General features: G+C 47.4%; 1 protein-coding gene across 1 annotated transcript in view; it reads left to right on the forward strand.

Annotated features, from left to right (window-relative positions):
• plce1 (phospholipase C, epsilon 1) overlaps positions 1-25217 on the forward strand; it is an 819762-nt gene that overhangs the window by 54219 nt on the left and 740326 nt on the right. The gene's annotated exons all lie outside the window — the stretch shown is intronic.

The following is a 25217-nucleotide window of genomic DNA, read 5'->3' on the forward strand; positions in this document are numbered from 1 at the left end:
GTAAAGTCAAAATACACAATACTTACAAATTCTGGACAAAACAATTAATATTATAACAATACATTAAAATGACAAGGAGTATTACAAAAGATAGAATTAAGTTTTGACTAAGTTAAGTAAATCATCAATCATTTAATTGGTAACCGCCCAAGCCTTTGAAGACCAAAGCAATGTCCATGGTTATAATTTCCTCTCAAATAACTCTGCGCTGTGGTTGCCTTTTCCCCCATTAATTCCAGGGTTCCCTGGGCATCCATCTCTGCCCCCACTCAGTTCTTTTTTCATATCAGTGACCTTGTTCACTCATCATCCAACCCTATTTACTTGTTCTCTGATGTTTCTATTCTACATTAATCAACTTCCTTCAGAACACACACCCTCACTGTACACCACTTCCGATCCACTTGAAAAGCAATGGTTGAATTGCTACATCTTGATCTCTTCCATGCTCTTTGTGGCATTGAAAATCCTGCTACTTTAAATTCTTCAAAGGTACATTATCTTTGTTGCTTGCTAGTCAAACTAACAGTTATCACCTTTTATGGTCCTACCCTTAGTCCTTCTTCATCTATTGACATTTTTGGTTCAAGGAACATTGGGGTTTTTTCTTGAATGCCTTAACAACTCCTAGCTTGCTATAAAGCTGGGCTGAGAAATTGCATCCCATTTTGGGCACCGAATCATTGTAATCTGGTGAGGGGAGGAATCTGCGACAGAATCTGTTCCCATCCTTTTCTGTCCAGACTGACCGATTCCAATGGTGGAAGGGCGGGGGGGGCGGTTGTGGTTCCCTGCACCGCACCCCAGTCATAGCGTCCCTTTTGGAAGTGAGACTATCGGGATGATCCTCCAGAAATCCTGCTAATTCTGCCCAGCATAAGCCCTCTAAATGGGCCCCACAATACCGTATCCCAATGGCAATGAGTTCCCAGTAGGAGATCAGTACAACAGCAGTGGAGAAACTTTCAGTTACAACTTTTAGCTTTTGACATTTAGGCTGGATGGAGCGGCAAGATGTTGCCCTGGAATTCGGGTGCCCAGGGGGCAGGTGCTCAAGTAGAACAGTGAATGGTGCGGCGGCCTGCCCTTATTGGGAAAATGACCCCATCCATGGGATTTGGGATGTGGTCACTGTTGAGGCACATGGTTGGACACTTATACTCTGGGAAGTCGCCATGCAGAATTTTTCGGCCACACCGTCACCAAGTCATCACCGGGGTGGGGGGGGGGGGGGAGAACATAAGAACATAAGAAATAGGAGCAGGAGTAGGCCAATCGGCCCCTCGAGCCTGCTCCGCCATTCAATAAGATCATGGCTGATCTGATCCTAACCGCCAACCTACTATCACAGAACCATCTCCTGAATCTAACAGAATTAGACACACGAAATAGGAGCAGGATCAGGCTACATGGCCCCTGGGCCCGCTCCGCTACCCACAGGGCCATGACCGATCCGAACCTAGACTCATGTCCAAATTCCTGCCCGCTCCCCGTAACCCTTAATTCCCTTTACTTCTTGGAAACTGTCTATTTCTGTTTTAAATTTATGTAATGATGTAGCTTCTACAGCTTTTTGGGGCAGCATATTCCATGGACCTACCACCCTCTGAGTGAAGTAGTTCCTCCTCATCTCAGTTTTGAAAGAGCAGCCCCTTATTCTAAGACTATGCCCCCTAGTTCTAGTTTCACCCATCATCGGGAACATCCTCCCCGCATCCACCCGATCCAACCCCTTCACAATCTTATATGTTTCAATAAGATCGTCTCTCATTCTTATGAACTCCAATGAATAGAGTCCCAATCTACTCAACCTCTCCTCATATGTCCATCCCCTCATCCCCGGGATTAACCGAGTGAATCTTCTTTGTACTGACTCGAGAGCAAGTATGTCCTTTCTTAAGTATGGACACCAAAACTGTACGCATTATTCCAGGTGCGGTCTCACCAATACCTTGTACAACTGAAGCAATACCTCCCTATTTTTATATTCTATCTCCCTAGCAATGAAAGCCAACATTCCATTGGCCTTCTTAATCACTTGCTGCACCTGCATACTAACCTTTTGAGTTTTGTGCACCAGGACCCCCAGATCCCTTTGTACTTCAGTACTTTCCAGTTTCTTGCCATTAAGATAATAACTTGCTCTACGATTTTTCCTGCCAAAGTGCATAACCTCACACTTTCCAGTATTGTATTCCATCTGCCAAATCTCTGCCCACTTACTTAGCCTGTCTATGTCCCCTTGCAGGTTTGTTATGTCCTCCTCACTCACTACTTTCCCTCCCAGCTTAGTATCATCTGCAAACTTTGATATGTTACACTCGGTCCCCTCCTCCAAATCGTTAATATAGATTGTAAAGAGTTGGGGACCCAGCACTGACCCCTGCGGAACACCACTTGTTACTGATTGCCAGTCTGAGAATGAACCATTTATCCCAACTCTCTGCCTTCTGTTAGATAGCCAATCCTCTATCCATGCCAGAATATTACCCCCAATCCCGTGATTTTTTATCTTAAGCAATAATCTTTTGTGTGGCACCTTGTCAAATGTCTTTTGGAAGTCTAAATACACTCCGTCCACTGGTTCCCCTTCATCCACCCTATATGTTACTTCCTCAAAGAACTCCAGCAAATTTGTCAAACATGACTTCCCCTTCATAAAACCATGCTGACTTTGTCCTATTAAATGATGATTATCCAAATGTCCTGTTACTGTCTCCTTAATAATGGACTCCAAAATTTTAACTACCACAGATGTTAGGCTAACTGGTCTATAGTTTCCAGCCTTCTGTCTACTGCCCTTTTTAAATAAGGGTGTTACATTTGCAGTTTTCCAGTCTGCCGGGACCTTTGCTGAGTCCAGGGAGTTTTGGAAAATTATTACCAATGCATCCACAATCCCTACCGCCACTTCCCTCAAGACCCTAGGATGTAAGCCATCAGGTCCAGGTGATTTATCCGCCTTGAGTCCCATTATTTTACCGAGTACCACTTCCTTAGTGATTTTGATCGTGTTTAGCTCCTCCCCCCCTTTAGCCCCCTGTTTGTCCAGTGTTGGGATATTCTTAGTGTCTTCTACTGTAAAGACTGATATAAAATATTCATTCAGTGTTTTTGCCATCTCCATATTTCCCACCATTAATTTCCCGGTCTCATCCTCTAAGGGACCAACATTTACTTTAGCCACCCTTTTTCTTTTTATATAACTATAAAAACTCTTACTATCTGTTTTTATATTTTTTGCTAATTTACTTTCATAATCTATCTTCCCTTTCTTAATCAATCTTTTGTTATTTTTTGTTGTCTTTTAAAGTTTTCCCAATCCGCTATCCTCCCACTAGATTTGGCTACCTTATATGCCCTTGTTTTTATTCGAATACTATCCTTAATTTCTTTACTTAGCCACGGATGGCTGTCTTTTCTTTTACACCCTTTTCTTCTCAGTGGAATATTTTTTTTGAAAGTTGTAAAATAACTCCTTAAATGTACACCACTGATCATGTATCGTCTTACCCTTTAATCTATTTTCCCAATCCACTCTACTCAATTCCGCTCTCATACCTTCATAGTCTCCTTTATTCAAGCTTAGCATGCTTGTTTGAGATCCAACCTTCTCACCCTCTAATTGAATATGGAATTCAACCATGTTATGGTCACTCATTCCAAGGGGATCCTTTACTAGGACATTTTTAATTAATCCTGGCTCGTTACACAGGACCAGATCTAAGGTTGCTTGCCCCCTGGTCGGTTCAGTTACATACTGCTCAAGAAACCCATCCCTAATACACTCAATGAACTCATCCTCAAGGCAGCCCTGCCCAATTTGATTTGTCCAATTAATATGATAGTTAAAATCCCTTATTACAAGCCTCAACTAATTCCTGATTGATACTCTGTCCAACAGAGTTGCAACTGTTCGGAGGCCTATAGACTACGCCCACTCGTGTTTTTTTCCCCTTATTATTCCTTATCTCCACCCAAACTGTTTCATTATCCTGATCTTTTGACTCAATATCATTTCTCTGTATTACAGTGATTCCTTCCTTTATTAACATAGCCACCCCACCTCCCCTTCCTTCCTGCCTGTCCTTCCTGATCATTAAATAACCTGGTATGTTTAATTCCCAGGCATTGTCACCCTGCAGCCATGTTTCTGTAATGGCCACAAGATCATACCCATATGTAGTTATTTGTGCCATTAACTCATCTATTTTGTTACGAATGCTACGTGCATTCAGATAGAGAACTTTCAAAGATGTTTTGTGACACTTCGTTCCTGCTTTTGCCCTTTTTATTACTTTACCTTTTACTCCATACCTTCTGCCCCTTCCTGACACGCTCTGGTTTTTAATTTCCCCACTGCTACCTACGTCTATGACCTTCTCTGTTGTCATTTTTATTATTTGCTCTCTAGGAACCTCCCCCCCACTAGTTAGTTTAAAGCCCTCTCTACAGCCCTAGTTATATGATCCGCCAGGACTCTAGTCCCAGCACTGGCCAAGTGAAGCCCGTCCCAACGGAACAGCTCCCTCCTGCCCCAGTAGTGGTGCCAGTGTCCCAGGAAGCAAAACCCATTTCTCCCACACCAGTCTTTGAGCCACGCATTTAACTCTCTAATTTTATTTGTCTGAGCCAAATTCGCTCGTGGCTCAGGTAATAACCCTGGGGACCTATAAATTGGCCAGAAAAAGCAATAATCCTGAGGATTGGGAGCAGTTTAGGATTCAACAAAGGAGGACAAAGGGATTAATTAAGAAGGGGAAAATAGAATATCAGAGTAAGCTTGCAGGGAACATAAAAATTGACTGTAAAAGCTTTTATAGATATGTGAAGAGAAAAAGATTGGTGAAGTCAAGCGTAGGTCCCTTGCAGTCAGAAACAGGGGAATTTATAATGGGGAACAAAGAAATGGCAGACCAATTAAATACATACTTTGTTTCTGTCTTCACAAAGGAGGACACAAATAACCTCCCAGAGATGCTGGGGAACATAGGGTCTGATGAAAGGGTGGAACTGAAAGAAATCAGTATTTCTGGGGAAATGGTGTTAGGAAAATTGATGGGACTGAAGGCCGATAAATCCCCTGGGCCTGATAATCTACATCCTAGGGTACTTAAGGAAGTGGCCCTAGAAATAGTAGATGCATTGCTGGTCATCTTCCAGAACTCGATAGACTCTGTAACAGTACCCATGGATTGGAGGGTAGCTAATGTTACCCCACTATTCAAAAATGTGGTAGAGAAAAAGTGGGGAATTATAGACCGGTAAGCCTGACATCGGTAGTGGGGAAAATGCTAGAGTCCATTATAAAAGATGTAATAGCAGAGCACTTGGAAAGCAGTGACAGGATCGGACAAAGTCAACATGGATTTACAAAAGGTAAATCGTGCTTGACTAATCTACTGGAATTTTTTGAGGATGTAACTGGTAAAATAGATAAGGGAGAACCAGTGGATGTGGTGTATTTGGACTTTCAGAAGGCTTTCGATAAGGTCCCACATAAGAGATTAGTGTGCAAAATTAAGGCACATGGGATTGGGGGCAAGGTATTGACTTGGATAGAGAACTGGTTGGCGGATAGAAAGCAAAGAGTTGGAATAAACGGGTCATTTTCCGAGTGGCAGGCAATGACTAGTGGGGTACTGCAAGGATCGGTCCTAGGACCCCAGCTGTTCACAATATATATTAATGATCTGGACGAGGGAATTGGATGTAATATCTCCAAATTTGCAGACGACACAAAGCTGGGTGGGAGGGTATGCTGTGAGGAGGATGTCGTGAAACTCCAGTGCGATTTGGACAGGTTGGGTGATTGGGTAGAAACATGGCAAATGCACTATAATGTGGATAAATGTGAGGTTATCCACTTTGGTGGCAAAAACAGGAAGGCAGATTATTATTTGAATGGCAATAGATTGGGAGAAGGGGAAGTGCAAAGGGACCTGGGTGTTCTTGTGCACCAGTCGCTGAAGGTAAGCATGCAGGTGCAGCAGGCGGTTAAGAAGGCAAATGGTATGTTGGCCTTCGTAGCAAGAGGGTTCGAGTACAGGAACAAGGATGTCTTGCTGCAATTATACAGGGCCTTGGTGAGACCACACCTTGAGTATCGTGTGCAGTTTTGGTCGCCTTATCTGAGGAAGGATGTGCTTGCCATGGAAGGAGTGCAGCGAAGATTCACCAGGCTGATACCTGGGATGGCAGGAATGACGTATGAGGAGAGATTGTGTCGATTGGGCTTATACTCACTGGAGTTTAGAAGATTGAGAGGGGATCTCATCGAAACCTACAAAATTCTGTCAGGCCTGGACAGACTAGATGCAGGAAGGATGTTTCCGATGGCCAGGGAGTCCAGAACCAGGGGTCATAGTTTAAGGATAAGGGGTAAGCCATTTAGGACTGAGATGAGGAGGAATTTCTTCACCCAGAGAGTGGTGAACCTGTGGAATTCTCTGCCACAGAGGGCGGTGGAGGCCAGTTCATTAAATATATTCAAGAAGGAGTTGGATATATTTCTTAAGGCTAAAGGGATCAAGGGACATGGGGAGAAGGCAGGAACAGGGTACTGAATTTGGATGATCTCATTGAATGGCGGAGCAGGCTTGAGGGGCCGCATGGCCTACTCCTACTCCTATCTTCTATGTTTCTATGATAAACACTTGTCACGTACATCAACAACTATTTGGAAATTGAATCTGGATGCACTTTATTTTAAATGTGTCCATTTCTTCTGATAAATGTATGTTGTTGTTGGTGCAGGATAATGTATTACAGATTAAAGATGGGCATCAACGCACGGATAGTTGAGAGGGTTTGGCGGACCGTTTGCAGTTGGTGTTTTGGGTCACTGTTAAAGCATTGGGTGGATGTAGCACTTGGTTAAAGGACTTTTCTCTGCGAGGCTGGCACATTAGTTTTATTGCCTCCAACATTAATTCAGCAGGGACATCTGGCTCTTTGTCAGGGTATAGCACGGCCCATGGCTACAGTTGCATCTCTTCCGCCTTTTTCTGCCCACCCCCAACTTACATTATTTTTCACCCATTAGTTTAAGTAGTCGGGGACTGAGTGGAGTAGGAAATTGGCCATTGAATAACTAAAATGTATTCAGTGGACTGTAACCTCCCATGTTTAAGTATGTTGATCTGAATGCCTAATTTCATTTAAAAGTGGGGATAATTTGTTTCCCTCTTTGCCAATGTGGTTTAGACTGTTTAGTGGCATCTATCAAACCACTTCCAAGGTAATATAGGGTGTTTGTACATTGATAACAAACACCTCAAAATAATTCCAATAGCCACGATTTTGCCTACCTCGGGGGGTCCGGTGCGGCCGGGGTCGGTGGCGGGGTGCGACCCCACTGCTGGCTCCAGCCCGCTGTCCAAAGTAATCTTACACAGATTGGGCTTGTTAAGCCCGCCCAGTGCGTTTCCCAGCCAATTGAAGGAAGGGGGTCTAATGACGTCACTTAATGGTTTCCTTAAAGGGACCATGCACAAATTGATTTTGACAGTTCTGCTGTCAGTGTTCTACAGCATTGAGGTGCTGCAAACAATGACAAGCACTGCACAAAGGTGCATGGCTGCACCCAGGCTCTCCCATGACTCTGTCCATATGTTTATGGAGGGAGTCACAGCATGCAGGGAGGTTCTCTTCCCTTCCCATGGGCAGAAGAGACCTCCCCAGGACACCAATGCAGCCTGGTTACACATTGCATAGGAGGACACAAGCAGGGATGTCGTTAGGAGGACCAGAATGCAGTGGCACCAACCTTTCAATGATCTCAGTAGATCACGAAACATTACTGCAAAGCCACACTCAACCTCATCGGGCTGTGTCACTCATCACATCCCCATCACTCTGCCTTCCCTACCCTTCTCCTGCACATCCTTACTCACACCAACTTACCTTGCACCTCCACCCATCCCTCTCTAGCTACATTATCACTTCCCCATCTCACTAACCACCCCGCACACTCACCCTCATCCTAGTCCAATCATACCAACTAACAACACACAGGGGTAGCCACTTGTGTGTTTTACCCAATGTTCATGTACAGTTTCTGTTAATGTGCTGTCAAACATTGAAATCTTTATTTTCTACACTTTGCGTTCTTGGACAGATTTGTGTGCACCTTTGGAAGTGTCTTAGTGAGTTGCAGTGAATGGTGAGACATAACGGTACCCCGCGTCCCCCCCCCCCCCCCCGGCAATGGTGATGAGTGTGAAAGGAATGGCTTGGGCATGGCAGGGATGCTTTATGGTGCTGGTGTGGGGTGGTGCCAACCTGGCGCATCATGTGGCAGGCAGGGTGTACAGTGTCAAGTGAAGTAAATCTGGCTGTGGTGAGGCCATCCCTGGCCTCCTGGCCAGCAATGGCGTCAGGTGCTGATGTCCTGTGTCCTGTGCAGCATCAGATGATTGTGGAGAAGGTTGGTGTTGTTGTTGGTACTGCTGGTGTTGGGGCTGATCGTGGTAGGATTCTGAGGACCAAATGAGATAGTTTCAAGGGCACCGATGCTGATGAAATAGGTGGTAGGTGAGGTTGAGATGACAGAAGCGATCTGTCAATGGTGAGAGAGGTTGTTCCAATGAGTTGACACTGGATAGAGAGTTTGCTCCAAACACTTGCAGGCTGCATAAAGCTCAATCTGTCTTCTAAATGCAGCAACCTTGGAAAGTGAACAGCTATCAATTGGGAGCTTTTATAGAACATTTGCAGCTGTCAAGTTAAGAAATCATCCCATGCTGACACAACTCCCGATCTTATCTGATGTGATCCCCGAACAGCGGGGAAGCCATTGGCGAACTCTTAAAATCTAAAGGTGAGCTTAAAATAGTTTTTAAGTGCCAGCTAACAAGCTCTTAATAATCTAAATTGTCTCCCCCACCGCTTGTTGTCAGGTCTGTTCAGCGATGACAAACCTGACATCTGGGACACTAGCATGGAGGCGGGTTGACAGCGGGTTCCCTATCTGCTGTCAAAAAACATTTTTCCCACCCAACCCACCACCAAAGGTGCCCGCTGACTCCCCAAAAAATTCCTCCCAATGACTCAGTGGCTATGGGATATGAAACAAGCTCAAAGTGTAGACAACGCAAGTTGCTGTAAGTGTTAACGGTTATATTTAGTGAACTGTACTGGTCGGTTCTTGTAACATCTAATCCATTTTTTTAAACAAGATATCTTTTTTCTGCTGATAGGCTGAGAGTTTTCAGTGATCCTGTTCAGTGGTGGTAATGCTTGTGAAAATGGTACAGGCTCAATGTGTTAGTCAAATATCAATTTAAAATAGTTAACCGTTCTAACAAGGCAAACAAGCACTGATTGGGCCATAGGTTCCCCAGCTATCTTGTGGAAATATTTGCTTTGCTTGAGGGGTCCTTCTGCATGGATGGTGATAAAATGCAGACCGGATGGCAGGTGTTCACATTCGAGCTCAGGAAATGGTCTGAATTGGCAGAGTCAAAGGCCTTATTTAATATTCTGAAGTATTACAGAGAGCCGTGGAAATGGAATGGAGTAGAGTCAACAAAGGCTGATGACTGGTCCAATGGATGACTCACTTTTGCTGGGTGCATGTACAGTAGCCAATAAATGATACTGGTTCTTAATGGCATTTTAGAAGATAACTTTCAGGAAGAATGAGTGTAAGAACACATTGTAATTTTGTTCAGTATATAACCATTTGTGCAGCATGTCCAGAGGTAAGTGAGATACATAGTATGGTAGTTCCAATTTTTTGTTAATACAATATAAGGCTGACATCTATGTTTGTGATTTACCAACATTATAAATGTGATCATTTACCTCAGGGAATGTGCCTTATTTAACAAACTGCATTCAAATTTCTATTGGTGGCCTCAAGGACTAATGTAAATTCATTAAATACAGCATACTACTATGGACGTGAGGTTACTGCTAATGTAACATGCTTCCTATACATGTACCTGTAAATACTATGCAAAAGCTTTGAGAAGAGCTCTGTTGAGTACTGAACTCTTGGGGTGGGAGGTAGGGGGGTGGTGATATTTGCATCTTTCAACAAAATGGGACAAAGAATGTACATTAGTTAGGGAAGCAAAGTTAAAGGAAACGCAGCACTGAGTCTCAGCCATGCTTCTCCCATGATTACTGAAGTGATTGGGCATAGTGAGGCATTATTGAGTTAAAGGAGCTCACAATTAATTCTGGCAAAGCATGTTAGATAATGCAATGTGACATTAGGATTCATTGGTCCATTTAGGCCACCCAGATTTACTGCAGTGATATTATAAAGGATACCATAGACTAGATTACTCACTTGGCCAAGGAGCCAAGAGGCACAGACCTTAGCAGTCCTTGGTCACAGATTGGCCAAACAACAAACTTTCAAAGTAAGTTGAACGATATATTGCAGAAAAATCAACCACGTAAGCTGCTTAAAGCCTCCTGTATCCCAGCAGAAACAGTTACTTGCTTTCCAAGCTCTGTCCTTTCAGGTACTATTTTGAAACACAGACAGTTTATCAGCTCTCCTGAGCAAATTATTACTTGTGTCAGGACACAATACAGTCAAAACAAACTTCGGAACTGTTTCCCTGTTTGCATTGGTACAGAACAGGTTTGAAGAGAAGTGGATTTTTGGGTATGTTCTGTTTTTTCTCCTCAGACAGTTAGTCACTTTAAAACAGTAGCCTGGGTAGGAAAAGGAAATGAGCGAGAATAATTTGTTCCTAAACCAGGATGACTGAGGAAAACTGAAGCATCTTGTAGCTGGTTCACACGAGTGTATTAGTCAGATAGGCTGAATAACTCAGATAATCCACAGGCACGAATGAATGCAACAAGCAATACAGTTTTTCCTTGCATGAAACTACCTTGTTTCCACTGAATAAATTGCTGTACATTCTTTGCCATTAGTCAGAGAAGCAAAAATAAAGGAAAAAAGTCACGGAATAATAAAAATTATTAAATTAATACTTGTCAGACTTCCATTACATTCAGTAATGCTCGGAGGATCAAAGATTTAAGTGGTCGATTGATCATGTCTGGGGAAGTCCACCGATAATTTGATGGTAGGCTTGTAAAGCATTCCTTCTAAATGTAAATATTTCCTGCAGCTTCTAAAGACAGCCCCTGATTGTTGTTTTTTCAAAGAATTAGTGCTGGGAAATCCAGTATGCATTCGATCAAGCAAAAGTAGGGCCAGAAACTTCAGCCTTTCACTAAATATGACAACAATCTACACTAGTCCATGTCCACAGTGTTGGCTCAGGACAATGCTACTCGACCAGCCTGACACTCCCCCAGATGAGTGGTATGGCGGGAAATGCATTGCACTCCCTCCTCATCTCCCAAGAGGAGATAGCGTAAGTAATTTAGGTAATTGAAAATGGCAAAAGCCAGGACCCAATGGGTTCTCTGTAGAGCTTTAAAAGCCTGCCCCCCCCCGCCCCTCCCCTGGCCCCGCCGGCCCCCACCACTAGCTGCATGAGTGAATCATGTTTAGCACTGCCACATTCCCGAGAAAAATGATTCACTCATCCACAAGTAGGACAAAGATCCGACGAATTGCATCTCTGACTGGCTGATGGCCATGTTGAACTGTGATTCTAAAATACCGATTAAAGCACAAGACCTGCCAGGGGTGGCCATGCCTAATTTTATTGGTGCAAAGCCCTGAAGTTATGGTGCAAAAATCATAGGTACCTATTAGACTGTGACTCCAAATCTAGCTGTGCACTTAACTTGCTACATGGAAAGCAGACCGGATTTGTCTGTCTGAGGTGCTTTGCTTACAATGTTTAATGTTTCCTAAACATTCCCTGCCGCTCTTGCTGACTGCAGGAGCCCACCATTGTGCTGGATGATGAAAAGCATTTGATGGAATGGCCCGAGTCTTCCTAAAGGGAGTGGCATAAAGACACAGCCCAACTAGAAAAGAGCAGACTGAAACCTGCCCTAATAGAGGTCTTTAAATTATGAAGGGGTTCATTAGGGTAGTCGTAGAGAAGTTTCCACTTGTAGTTGAGATGAATAGTGTATTTAATATTCTTTAATTTAGAGGAAGTAAAGGGAGTAAATTAAGGGGAGGACATGGCAGGGCAGCTCGGCAGTCTGGAGTGCTCCTCCTGTGCTATGTGGGAAGTCAGGGACACTTTGATGTCCAGGGCGAACACGTGTGCAGGAAGTGTCTCCAGCTGCAGCTACTCGAAATCCGCGTTTCGGAGCTGGAGCTGCGGCTGGGGTCACAGTGGAGCATCCGCGAGGCTGAGATCTTTGTGGATAGCACATTTAATGAGGTGGTCACACCGCAGGTAAGGAGTGCACAGGCAGAAAGGGAATGGGTGACCGCCAGACAGAGTAAAAGAACTAGGAAGGTAATGCAGGAGTCCTCTGGGTCCATCTCCCTCTCCAACAGATTTTCCGTTTTGGATACTGCTGGGGGAGATGGTTTCTCAAGGGGATGCAGCAAGAGCCAAGTCTGTGGCACTATGAGTGGCTCAGCTGCACAGGAGGAGAGGAAAAAGAGTGGGAGAGCAATAGTGATAGGGGATTCTATCATAAGGGGAACAGATAAACGTGTCTGTGGCCGCAGACGTGACTCCAGATGGTATGTTGCCTCCCTGGTGCCAGGGTCAAGGATGTCACTGAGCGGCTGCAGGACATTCTGAAGGAGGAGGGTGAACAGCCAGAGATCGTGGTCCATATCGGTACCAACGAAATAGGTAGAAAGAGGGAAGAGGTCCTGCAAGCAGAATATAGGGAGCTAGGAAATAAATTAAAAAGCAGGACCTCAAAGGTAGTAATGTCAGGATTACTCCCAGTGCCACATGCTAGCAAGAGCAGAAATAGGAGAATAGACCAGATGAATGCTTGGCTGGAGAGATGGTGTAGGAGGGAGGGATTTAAGTTCCTGAGGCATTGGGACCGATTCTGGGGAAGGTGGGACCTGTACAAGCTGGACGGGTTACACCTCGGCAGAACCAGGACCAATATCCTCGCAGGGGTTTTGCTAGTGCTGTTGGGAAGGATTTAAACTAGTTTGTCAGGGGGCTGGGAACCTAAGTGTGGGCCCAGAACAGAGAGAAACAAAGCTGGAAGTGCAAGTTAGAAAAATAGTCAGCAAAACTAGTAGGGAACAGAAACAAAGGCCAACAGTAAAGAGGGTCAAAGTACAGAAAAATATTAAACAGGCAAAGTTGAAGGCAGTTTATCTAAATGCACATAGCATTCGCAACAAGAAGGATGAATTAATGCCACTAATAGAAGTAAATGGGTATGATGTAATTGCCATTACAGAGACATGGTTGCAGGGTAACCAAAGCTGGGAACTGAATGTTCCAGGGTACTCAACATTTAGGAAGGGCAGACAAAAAGGAAAAGGAGGTGGCGTAGCGCTGTTAATAAGGGATGAGATCGGTACTGTAGAGATAAAAGATCTTGGCTTGGCAGATCGTGATGTAGAACTGGAATCAGTTTGGGTGGAGCTAAGAAACAGCAAAGGGCAGAAAACATTGGTGGAGTTATGTATAGGCCACCAAACAGTAGTGGTAATGTAGGGCACAGTATCAATCAAGAGATTAGAAGTGCATGTAACAAGGGCAATACGGTAATTATGGGGGACTTTAATCTACATATTGACTGGACAAATCAAATTACCACTAATGGTGTGAATGACAAATTCTTGGAATGCATGCGAGATGGTTTCCTGGACCAGTATGTGGAAGAACCAACCAGGGAACAGGCTATTCTGGATCTGGTACTGTGTAATGAGAAAGGGCTAATCAATAATCTTGTGGTAAAGGGGCCTTTAGGGACAAGTGACCATAATATGATTGAATTTTATATTATGTTTGAGAGTGATGTAGTCCAATCTGAAACTAAGGTCTTCAATCTAAACAGAGGAAACTACAAGGGCATGAGGGACAAGTTGCCCATGGTAGATTGAGAGACTGCACTAAAAGGTATGAAGGTGGACATACAATGGCTAACATTCAAGGAAATAATGCATAATTTGCATCAAACATATATTCCTCTAGGGCATAAAAACCTAAAAGGAAAAGTGATCCAACCATGGCTAACAAAAGAAATTAAAGCTAGTATTAAGTCAAAGGAGGAAACTTATAAAGTTGCCAGAAAAAGCGGTCAGCCTGAGAATTGGGATCTTTTTAGAAATCAGCAAAGGGGAACCAAGAAATTGATAAAGAAAGGGAAAATGGAATATGAGCACAAACCAGCGAAAAATATAAAAACGGATTGTAAAAGCTTCTATAGGTATGTGAAAAGGAAAAGTCTGGCGAAGGTAAATGTAGGTCCTTTACAGTCAGAGACGGGAGAATTTATAATAGGGAATGAGGAAATGCGGAGAAATTAAATAAATACTTTGTTTCTGTCTTCACGGAGGAAGACACAAAAAACCTCCCAAAAATACGAGAAAACCAAGGGTGTGGCGAGAATGAGGAACTTAAAGAAATTATTATTAGTAAAAAAGCAGTACTAGCAAAATTAATGGGACTAAAAGCCGATAAATCTCAAGGACTGGATGACCTACATCCTAGGGTTTTGATAAAGGTGGCCATTGGGATAGTGGACGCATTGGTTGTCATCTTCCAAAATTCTATAGATTCTGGAACGGTTCCTGCAGATTGGAGGATAGCAAATGTACCCCCGCTATTTAAGAAAGGAGGGAGAGAGAAAACGGGGAACTACAGACCTGTTAGCCTCACATCAGTAGTTGGGAAAATGCTGGAATCTATTATAAAGGATGCAATAACTGGGCACTTAGAAACTAATAGTAAGATTGGGCAGTCAACATGGATTTATGAAAGGGAAATCCTGTTTGACAAACCTATTGGAGTTCTTTGAGGATGTAACTAATGGAGTAGACAAAGGGGAATTGGTAGATGTGGTGTATTTGGATTTTCAGAAGGCCTTTGATAAGGTCCCACACAAGAGGTTGGTGAACAAAATTAGGGCACATGGAATTGGGGGTAATATACTAGCATGGATTGAGAATTGGTTAACAGACAGAAAACAAAGAGTAAGGATAAACGGGTCTTTTTCAGGATGGCAGGCTGTGACTAGTGGGGTACCGCAAGGATCAGTGCTTGGGCCCCAGCTATTCACAATCTATATCAATGATTTGGATTGTAACATTTCCAAATTTGCTGATGACACAAAGCTAAGTGGCAGTGTCAGTTGCGAAGAGGATGTGAAGAGGCTTCAAGGAGATCTTGACAGGCTCAGTGAGTGGGCGAGAACATGGCAGATGGATTATAATGTGGATAAATGTGAAGTTATCCATTTTGGTAGAAAAAACAGAAAGGCAGAGTATTTCCTAAATGGTGAAAGATTGGGGAATGCAGATGCTCAAAGGGACCTGGGTGACCTTGTACATGAGTCACTGAAAGTGAATGTGCAGGTGCAGCAAGCCATTAGGAAGGCAAATGGTATGCTGGCCTTCATTACAAGAAGATTTGAGTACAGGAGTAAAGTCTTACTCCAATTATATAGGGCCTTGGTGAGACCACACCTGGAGTACTGTGTATAATTTTGGTCTCCTTACCTAAGGAAGGATATACTTGCTATAGAGGCAGTGCAACGAAGGTTCACGAGATTGATTCCTGGGATGGCGGGACTGTCGTATGCTAAAGAGATTGAGTAAACTAGGCCTATATTCTCTTGAATTCAGAAGAATGAGAGGGAATCTCATTGAAGCATACAAAATTATTACAGGGCTTGATAGGGTGGATGCTGGGAGAATGTTTCCCTTGGCTGGGGAGTCTAGAACCAGGGGCCACAGCCTCAGGATAAAGGGTAGGCCATTCAGGACTGAGATGAGAAGAAATTTCTTCACACAGAGGGTGGTGAATCTTTGGAATTCTCTACCCCAGAGGGCTGTGGAGGCTCAGTCATTGGGTATATTCAAAACAGAAGTCGATAGATTTCTGACTAGTAAGGGCATCAAGGGATATGGCGATAAGGCTGGTGAATGGAATTGAGGCAGACGATCAGCATGATCTCACTGAATGGCGGAGCAGGGTCGAAGGGCCGAATGGCTTACTCCTGCTCCTATTTCTTATGTTCTTAATAGCATAGATGCATTTAAGGGGAAACTAGACAAGTACATAAGTGAGAAAGGAATAGCTAAGATGAGATACAGATATGTTGATAGAGTGAAATGAAGTAAGGTGAGAGGAGGCTCGTGCAGGGCATAAACACCGGCAGAGACCAATTGGGCCGAATGGTCTGTTTCTGTGCTGTAAATTCTATGTAAACTCGTGTCTTGGTGATCTGCAGTTTTTTTTAATCTCCAGACAGTAAAAATGTAGCAATGGTAGCCCAGCAGAGAGATCTTCATCAAACCCTATCCAACAGTGAATTGGAGTCCATTTGTTTCACTTGTAACAAGTTAAAAGGCGAACAAATTAAAATCAACCCTCAGGTTTACCACAAATCTGCTTACCTGCACCTACACACTTTTTGGGAAAAGCTCCATTTGCTCATTTGAATAAGTTCAACAACACACATTTATTCAGTGCTTTTAATGTAACTGGAACCTTCCGAGGAGCTTCAAAGAGGAAGAAAGGGATGGATGCTGAGCCTTAACTCTCAGACTTGTTCACAAGGATATGCTTTCAGTAGGCTTTTAAAGGTGGAGAAAGAGAAGCAGAGAGGGGAGGAGTTTAAGGAGGGAATCCCGAGCTGACTGAAGGCTTGGCCACTGTAAGCAGAGTGGAGAATTCTGGAGGGGGGTGGAGGGATACACAGAAGGTTGATGACAGGATGGATGGCACGCAGGATATGTTTGGAGGAAGTTATGGAGGTGGGCTCCAATGAGACTATTTTGAGATGCGGATTTTAAATTCAATGTGTTGGAGGACAGGCAGCCACTGTAGATCAGTGAGGACTGGAGTGATGGGCAAGCAAGGCAGGATGCAGGTGACAGAACTTTGGACAAGTCCAAATGTGTGAAGATGGAGATCAAAAGGCCACCAAGGAGCAATATTGGAGATATTGGGCTTGATTTTTCCAGGCCCAAGGAGGCGGGATTGGAGGCGTGTGAGGTAGTAAAATCGCAAAAAATGGTGGGCGGGCCCGATCCCGCCTCCATCCCGCCTCCAAACAATTTTCCCAAATGCGTGTTTTCTGACCCCGTTTCCATCCCACCTCCAAGAGGCGGGATAGGCCCTTAAGGCCCTTAACAAACAGTTAAGTGCCTCTATAATCCCATTTTGAGAGGCCTTTCTGATTTTACCACTTTTCCCGCATTCTGCACGTCTCCTCTGGAACACGCCAGTGAATCCTGGTGGCCTCACAAGTGGACTGCTTACTAACAGCTGCAGCTCCACCATCAAAAAGGAGTTTTCAGCAATAATCATTTGCAGGTGGCAGAACTTTGTTGTCTCAGGTCTGGGGGAACTTTTAGCAGGCATACTCATTATTGTGGAAGTTTGGAGCTTGACACCCATCTCCAGTGTGACTTCCTGGGAAATCCCTCTCACCACCTTGACTGAGCGCTTCCTCAACTGAGGCATATACCAAAAGCATGGGAACCATTTATTTCCTTTCCTCCTGGACATCAGATTCGGATGAAGACCAGCCATGGCAGCAGCAACAATAGGAGCGCCAAGCTGCTGCTCACCCACCTGAAGCTGCACAGGCCAGAAAGCGCTAGCGCGCGACCACATTGCTGCCCGGGATGCAAAGGATGCACTCATCTTGGCCTGCACAATCAAACACTTTTGCCTCGCACCTTCTTATCAGAACATCGACAATGGCCAAGAACCTGCGCATTCCTATCACTCTGACCACCATACTGACAATTGCAAGTCGCCCTAAGTCCTCAATGTGGAAGTCCCATTAGCGAAATGACATACACCACAACTGCAACAGTTTGCCATCAGAATTTTTTATGACAATAAGCAACTGATGGCTTTTCAAAATTAAACACATTACACCCAAGTGACTACCCTTGTGACTACTTGTGCATTATCTTCCTCTTACACATGCTCCTACATGGTGCTTCCCCTGTGGCTTCAGCAGATATGGAGGCCCCTTGCTCACTTTCTTGCTGCTCCTGTCTCAACACCTTTGGCTGGCGTCCTCTGGGGTTGCGAACCTATGAGGGCTCGGCAACAGTCTGCTGCTCCTGTGGCTGTGCAGGGGTTGAGACGCCGATCTCAGTTGGGTGGGAACTCTGGTGGGGCTCTGACCGAGGGCTCTGCAGTGGCATGGTCATGTGAGCGCTTGGAGAGGAGCCCCCACTTCCTTGTTGTATGCCACCAACATCCCTCTCATGTGTCAGCCCCACTTCAGAGCTAGCAAGTGGCTGGACAGCACCTTGCTGCACTGCAGGGGGGCCATGAGGACCCGTTTCTGCACTGGAAGTCCTACTCCAGAGGATTGCATGAAGGTCTGGTTTGTTTGCTCAATAACTGACCATCGCTCGTCAAGAGATGTCAGTCTATTCTGAACAATTACCATGTTTTACATACCCTGGCGACTAAGCCCCTCCATGGACGTAGCCATCCTCTCCTCTACCATAGCCATCCTCTCCTCTACAGTAGCCAGCCTTACCATGGAGGTAGCCATCCTTTCCAAGGAGTTTGCCATCCTTTCCGTGCTGATGCGTTCATGCGCCAACGCCTCCACAAAGGCTCTGCTCATGTTAGCGATGGACTCCTCCATTCGCTCCACACTCGCAGCGACCCTGGAGACAAAACCTGCCAGAGACTCCTGCACCTGTTCCTGGAGTTCCAGCACTGCTCTTCTTCTGGATGGACCCGGAGGCACAGGGTCGACATGCAGCGGAGCCGAGCTGGAAGCGTCCTCTCCACCGCGACGAGGACTCTCCACTGCTGCCCCTGTCTCCACCATCTGCTGATGCTCACTTCTGAGCTGTGATACACCAGGTGACAACACTATTCTATGTCCCGAAGGTCCCACCGAGGTGTGAGTGTCTGCGCTGGTGCAGCGTGCGCTTAATTCTGCTGACGGAGCACCCTCAGAGGTTGCAGCTTCCTCTGAGGAGTCTGGAAGCTCAGGTTCTTCCTCCTGGAAAGTGGGGACGGGGGCTCTCGATGGTCCTGTGGGGGAGTAAAGGAAAGAGAGATGTGAGGTCAAGGTTACATGCACATTGAATTGTGCAGATGATCATAAATCAATCTGTTAGAGCATCAGAATCATTATCAGTCACTCATGCAATGTCAATGAGAGAGATGCCAAACTATTCTGTCACCAGCTTGCTGTGATGTGCCCACCTGTCCGTCCCCCACTTAGGAATCCTCCTCGATCCTGGCAATTTCCAGGGCCGCCTCCTCCAAGGTGGTGAGCTGGGCTACTGAGGGTGACTAGCTGAATGCACTTGCAAGAAGAGTGATCTCAAAACTTTAGTGTTCCCACAGGAGCCTATTTCACATCTCTTTAAGTGATACATTCTGCTGTCGTATCTACCTTAGTAGCATATGGAATCCCTACCAGACAGCACTCCTACACAACAGTTACTGAATTGCCTAGTATAGCTACCATTCATAAGTGTACCCTACAAGTGCATACAAGGCTCCTTCAATTCCTGTGCTATGGGTTTGGATCCCTGTACTTAGTTGTCCTTTAGAAAACCTTGTGTGCTCTCCCAAATGCTGAGTTGGTTAAAGCAGTGAATAGCTGTGCTACACAGAGCAGAAGGTCCCAAATTCAATTCCCAGGAAGAATGCCATAATTGGCTTGAGCCCCTGGGTTAGGGATAGGAAAAATCATCCAGGGTGCTCTTGATCACTTCCCAATGAATCTGGCCAGAATTGCACATGCATGGATGTCAAGTGAGGATGGGGATCAGGAATACCTTAACTGTTACAGTTCCCTTTAAGAAAGAATCTCTACACCTTGTAAAAAACATAGTTTCAGCTATGGGCAGAAAGCTCTAAAGACAGCAAAGAAGCAATATGAATGCACGCAATCAATTGCCCTGTGATGCGCTATCAATTACTCATAAAAGACTGAGAGTTAAGAGAGTAACTAAAGGCTTGTTGAGATACCGCGGCAAACGTGGGAGTCGAGACCAGAGCTATTGAACACACAACTGCTTTATTCCAACCACATGACAAACAGGAACTAGAAAAGCCCGCGCATCCACTTAAATACTTCCCAGACAGGAAGTGCTCCCGGCAGCCTGTCCCTGCGGGAAACAAGTTGCTGGAGGAAAGGGCCCCCGGCTGGGGGCTTCTGCTTAGACTGTCTGTGCCGCCGTGAGCGGATTATGTCCAGTGGTGGCGTGTTGCCACAGAGCTCCCCCCAGAATCCGCTTAGGAGGAGTGGACGAGTCGTGACGGTGGTCTAATGGTTCTGCCGCAGCGGCTCTGAGTGGTCGCCGGTCTGGTTGGTTGGGTCGGGCGGTTCGCCGCCGGCTGTGCTGGCTTGCCGGGGGGACGGCCTCTAGTTGGAGGCTGGGCCACGGGGACCTGTTCCCCTGGCTCTGTGTGTGCTGGTTTGAGCCGGTCGATGGAGACTGTCTCGACCCTGTCGCCGAGTCGCAGCTTGAAGACCTTGTCCCCGGTTTGTAGTACCTCGTACGGACCGTCGTACGGGGGTCGCAGCGGCCCGCAGTGCGCGTCGTGTCGCACGAAGACGAAGCGCGCCTGCTGTAAATTTGGCGGGACGTGAGGTGCGAGTTCGCCGTGTCGGTTGACCGGAAGTGGGGCGAACTGCTGAGCGGAAGAGAAAGAGTCGAGCCGCTGCTGTTCGGCCGACCAAGGCTTGGTAGGCTCCGGAAGGAATTCGCCTGGGACGCGCAGCGGTTGTCCGTAGACTAACTCCGCTGCCGAGGACTGGAGGTCTTCCTTGACCACGGTGCGTAGGCCGAGTAGCACCCACGGTAGGCGGTCAGTCCAGGTACTGTCCTGCAGGCCGGCGCGGAGTGAGGCCTTGAGTGACCTGTGGAAGCGTTCACAAAGTCCGTTGGCCTGCGGGTGGTACGCCGTGGTGCGGTGGAGCGTCACCCCGAGGTTGCGTGCTGTGGCCGTCCAGAGTTCGGAGGTGAACTGGGCGCCTCTGTCGGAGGTTATGTCGGCCGGTACGCCGAACCTCGCAACCCAGGTGTTAATGAACGCCCTGGCGATGTCGGCTGTGGTGGTGGAGGTCAGCGGTACTGCCTCAGGCCAGCGTGTGTAGCGGTCGACCATCGTGAGGAGATAAGTTTGGCCTTGCGATGGCGGCAGGGGACCGACGATGTCGACGTGTACGTGGTCGAAGCGACGGCTGGGTACCTCGAAGTCTCCCAGAGGTGCTTTAGTGTGCAGCTGTACCTTAGCCCGTTAGCAGGTGAGGCAGGAGGTGGCCCAAGTCCGAACATCTCTGCTGAGGCCGCGCCAGACGAAGCGCTTGGAGAGGAGTTTGACGGATGCGCGGGAACCCGGGTGAGAGAGCCCGTGGAGTGCGTCGAAGACGCGGCGGCGCCAGGTCTCAGGGACGACCGGCCTGGGCTGGCCGAGTGAGACGTCGCACGTGACTGCCGTGGCTTCGGGCCCGTGCGCGACCTTGGCTAGGCGTAGCCCTGGCAGGCTGGTAGCCGCCGAGAGGAGGTCTGGGTCCGTGAGCTGGGCCGCTGCTAGTTGTGCGTAGTCGACCGCGAGGTGATTCGCACAGACGGCGGGACGGGAAAGGCAGTCGGCGACCACGTTGTCTCTACCGGAGACGTGCTGAACGTCCGTAGTAAACTCGGAGACGGCCGCGAGCTGGCGTTGCTGCCTAGCGGACCAGGGTTCGGTGTGCTTCGCCATCGCGTATGTGAGTGGCTTGTGGTCCACATACGCGGTGAAGGGGCGGCCTTCCAGGAGGAACCTGAAATGGCGGACCGACAGGTGGAGTGCGAGAAGCTCGTGGTCGAAAGTGGAGTATTTGACCTCCGGGGGGCGCAGTTGGCGGCTGTAGAAGGCAAGTGGCTGCCACGCGCCATTGACCCACTGCTCGAACACGGCCCCGACCGCGTGGTCGGAGGCGTCGGTGCTGAGCGCGACCCGGGCATCGGCCCTCGGGTGCGCGAGCAGAGTGGCGTCGGCGAGCGCGTTTTTGGTGGCGTCGAAGGCGGCTGCCGTGTCAGTGGTCCAGGCTACGTCCATCTTGCCGGATTTTCCTCGGAGGGAGTTGTATAGGGGCTTCATGAGGGCTGCGGCTCTGGGGATGAACCTGTTGTAGAAGTTCACCATCCCGAGGAACTCCTGGAGGCCCTTGATGGTTGTGGGGCGGGGGAATTGCTGGACGGCCTGCACCTTGTTGGGCAGGGGGACGGCCCCAGCAGGGGTGATGTGGTGACCGAGAAAATCGATCTCGGTTAGGCCGAATTGGCACTTCGCCGGGCTGAGGATGAGCCCGTGTTGGGCTAGGCGCCCGAACAGGATGCGAAGGTGTTCGAGATGTTCCTGTTTGGAGGAGCTGGCCACGACAATGTCGTCTAGATAGACGAATAGGAAGTTCAGGTCCTGGAGGACTGAGTCCATAAGGCGCTGGAAAGCCTGTGCTGCATTCTTGAGGCCGAAGGGCATCCTCAGGAACTCGAACAGGCCGAATGGGGTGATGACGGCCGTTTTGGGGATGTCCGCGGGGTGTACGGGGACTTGGTGGTAACCGCGCACCAGGTCGACTTTGGAAAAGACGGTTCGTCCGGCCAGTCGGGCCGAGAAGTGCTGGATGTGTGGCACCGGGTATCGATCGGGGGTGGTGGCGTCGTTGAGGCGGCGGTAGTCCCCGCAAGGGCGCCAGCCTCCGCTGGGCTTGGGGGCCATAGTGTTGATGTCGACGAGGCGGTGCCTCGGAATGTCGACAAGGAGGCCGTGGGCGCGTCGGAAGTCGGCGCCGATGAGTGGGCAGAGGACCTTGGCTGTGAGGAACTCCCAGCGGTAGCGGCGGCCCGCAAGGTCGAGCGTGACCATGCGGGTGCCATATGTGCGGATTTCAGAGCCGTTGGCTGCAGCCAGTGTGATACCCCGTGTGCCGCGTTGGATCTCGAGGGCAGAGGCGGGGGTGATGCTGTGCTGGGCCCCTGTGTCGCACAGAAATCGGCGGTTGGTTCTGTCGTCAGTGACGTACAGTAGGGACTCCTTCTGCGGGGGGGGGGTTTGAAGGAACACGATGGCGTGCAGCATTGAGCCCTAGCGCCAAAACGGGTGTGGTAGTAGCAGTGACCCGGAGTGGTAGGGCGGTCGGGCCTAGCGGCTCGGGAAGACCGCGTGGTCGTTGCCGTGAGGTTGGGCGCGACGTCGCGAGCGGCCTGTGCAGAGAGCAGCCGGTCGGCCTTTTCGGCTATATCATTCAGGTCCGTGGAGTCAGACTCCACAATGAGCGGGCGGATGCTGGCGGGGAGCTGCCGAATGAAAAGCGTGCGAAAAAGGGCGCCGGGATTTTTGTCGTCTGAGAGGGACAGCATGTGGGAAAGCAGGTCTGATGGTGAAGCGTCACCAAGGCCGGGGAGGTCCAGGAGTTGGCAGTGGCGCTGGTAAGAGGACGTTTGAAATTTTTTAAGTAGCGCAGCCTTCAGATGTTCGTACTTGCCCTCCGTTGGTGGATTCTGCAGCGCTGCCCAAACCTTGGGGACTGTAGCGTAGGTGAGCGAGGCGACGAGGTAGTCATACTTCGTGGCGTCGACTGTAATGCCTTTCAGCCGGAATCTGGACTCAGCTTGAACGAACCAGGCTTCGGCGAGGTTCTCCCAAAAGTCTGGTAATTTAACCGTGACTGCGTTTGTATCCGCCATGCTAGCTTAGGATTCGTCCTGAGCGTCGGGGTCACCAGTGTTGAGATACCGCGGCAAACGTGGGAGTCGAGACCAGAGCTATTGAACACACAACTGCTTTATTCCAACCACATGACAAACAGGAACTAGAAATAGAAATAGGAAGATAGAACAGATGAATGCGTGGCTAAAGGGATGGTGCAGGAGGGAGGGCTTTAGTTTCCTGGATCACTGGGTCTGCTTCTGGGAAAGGTGGGACTTGTACAAGTCGGACGGTTTACACCTGAACCAGAGGGGAACCAATATCCTTGCGGGGAGGTTTGCTAGCACTGCTGGGGGGGGTTTAAACTAACTTGGCAGGGGGATGGGGTACAGAGTGGAGCTATAGTAGGGGGTGATTTACAGCCAAATACAGAGGAAAAAACAAGTCAGCTGGGAAGGCAGAGCAAATATGTGAAGGCAAAAGGGAATATGGCAGGGCTGGAAGGCATTTATTTTAATGCAAGGAGTCTTGCAAATAAGGTGGATGAACTGAAGTTGTTGTTGAACACATGGGAGTACGATATTGTTGCCATCACGGAGACATGGTTGAGGGAGGGTCAGGACTGGCAGCTCAATATTCCGGGGTATAGAATCTTCAGGCGAGACAGAGGGGGGTGTAAAAGGGGAGGGGGTGTTGCGATATTAATTAAGGAGTCAATTACTGCTGTAAGGAGGGATGATATATTAGCGGGTTCCTCAAATGAGGCCATATGGGTAGAACTTAAAAACAAAAAGGGGGCAAGCACTTTGCTGGGAGTGTACTATAGGCCCCCAAACAGTCAGGGGGAGATAGAGGAACAGATATGTAGGCAAATCTCAGAGAAGTGTGAAAATAATAGGGTAATAATAGTGGGGGATTTCAACTTCCCCAATATAAATTGGGATAGTCAGAGTGTGAAAGGCTTAGAGGGTGCAGAATTCTTAAAGTGCATCCAGGAGAGCTTTTTGAGCCAACATGTAGAAAGTCCTACAAGAGAGGGGGTGGTACTGGACCTAATTCTGGGGAATGTAGCCGGGCAAGTGGTGGAAGTATCAGTAGGAGAGCATTTTGGCGACAGTGACCATAATTCGGTGAAATTTAAGGTGGTCATGGAAAAAGACAAAGACGGCCCGGAAATAAGGGTTCTAAATTGGGGGAAGGCCGATTTTAATATGATAAGGCAGGATCTGGCCAAAGTGGACTGGGAGCAGCTACTTATAGGAAAATCCACATCAAAACAGTGGGAGACTTTCAGAAGGGAAATAGAGAGAGTACAGCGCCAACATGTTCCTGTAAAGGTCAAGGGTGGGACCAACAAGCAAAGGGAACCTTGGATGACAAGGGAGATACAAAAATGCATTAGAAATAAAAGGGGGGCTTTTGGCAGTTACAAAAGACTAAAGACGGAAGAAGCCCTAGAGGAGTATAAAAAGTGCAGGGGCATACTTAAAAAAGAAATTAGGAGGGCGAGGAGGGGCCATGAAATAA

Source organism: Somniosus microcephalus, chromosome 8, assembly GCF_052327205.1.
Source record: "Somniosus microcephalus isolate GS21.2 chromosome 8, FLI_Smic_1.0, whole genome shotgun sequence".
In the NCBI taxonomy this organism is placed as follows: domain Eukaryota; kingdom Metazoa; phylum Chordata; class Chondrichthyes; order Squaliformes; family Somniosidae; genus Somniosus; species Somniosus microcephalus.